Raw genomic sequence first — 1,569 nt, forward strand, 5'->3', positions numbered from 1 at the left:
ACTGCCCTGTTTCTGTGCTCAGACGGTTTCCTGCAGCAGGAGACGGTCCAGAAAATGTCAATGTGTCAGTTTGCTGTTCCTCTTCTGCTGCCCAACTGTGACACAAAACAAAGCACTTTGATGCTGTGGGCCTTGAGGGACATAGTGAGGAAGTTTAGACTCTCTTCCCAAACGGCCACAAATGCTTTTGTGGAGAGCAGAATTGTTGTCTCTGATATTCCTATGGTGTCCTTTGTTAGGCTAGGAGAGAGCAGCTTATCCAAGTCTCAGATTTTGAACAAGTTGCTTAGTAACCCTCAACAGTACCATGACACATTTGTTCATCATAATATGGAATGTGGCGATGTCCCTCGTCAAATCTCAGACGGACTGGTTGAAATCAGCTGGTACTTTCCATCTGGGAACAGAAACATAGACATGTTCACAGAGCCTGTGGCAGTGGCCAATCTCAGAGGAGACATCAAGTCCTTTGAAACACAGTTCTCCTTTCTGTGTCAAACATCAGCTGCAGTTTACATTTTCATTGATGATTTTGAGGCAGATTTCAAAGTTTTGGAAGGCAAAATCACAAAAGCAGAGTTATTTCTGGTTGTCAACTCTCAGAAAAAACATTCAGTGTGGACACATTGACGAAAATGATCACAAACTGCCGTATCAACCCAACAAATGTGATTGTGAAGAAGAAGCAGAATGATGCAGAATTTGTCAAAACCCTGCAGTCATCTGTGGGTGACGTCATGGAAAAAATAAAAATAGATTGACAATTGAAAACATGGTTGATGTGGCTCATCAGTTTGGGATTCTGGTTGATGAAGACAGTGATGAGTGTCAGAGTGCCAGGAAGACGGCAGATGAAATCACCAGGAACATCAAAGATACAATTCAATTCAAAGACAAACAGCTACCCTTACAGGGGCAAATCTGGAAAGAGCTTTCCCAGTTAGAAAAAGAGAGGTGTAGACTGAGAAATGCAGGGGATCAAGACATTGAACACTACAAGAGCTCTCTGAATAAAAAGGAGGCAGAGCTGAGAAAGAAGCAAAATAAATGTGACATGTCAGATGCAATGGCAAGCTTCATTTACGGAATGTCAAGATCAGGACCTGAGCGATCCTATTTCCTCAAATGGATGCGGATAAATCTGGACAATCTGTCACGCCAGAACCTGTCTGCTTTGCGGGACCGGTACAAAGATCTTTGCCAAAATTCTCCTGAGAAAAAAGACGAAATTAAAGATTTGGATAAGCAATTATCTGACTGTTCCTTGGGTCTTGAACACTTCCTGCGTGAGTTGGGCCAGTTATATGAAGCTGCCTGCTCCCTCCCTGAGGACAGTCCTCAAAGGCAACAGATGGAGCATCTCCCTGGATTGTGTGCTCAGATGCTGTTGGATGGTTTCCCCATTGAGCTTGTGGATGGAGATGCATCAAATATCCCTCTGAAATGGATATCAGCTGTTCTGACTCAGCTTCATACTCTTGTGGAATCCAACAGCAAGATCCGGGTGGTCACAGTTTTAGGGGTCCAAAGCACAGGGAAGTCCACGCTCCTCAACACCATGTTTGGGGT

Source organism: Salmo salar, unplaced genomic scaffold (assembly GCF_905237065.1).
Source record: "Salmo salar unplaced genomic scaffold, Ssal_v3.1, whole genome shotgun sequence".
Taxonomy (NCBI): Eukaryota; Metazoa; Chordata; class Actinopteri; order Salmoniformes; family Salmonidae; genus Salmo; species Salmo salar.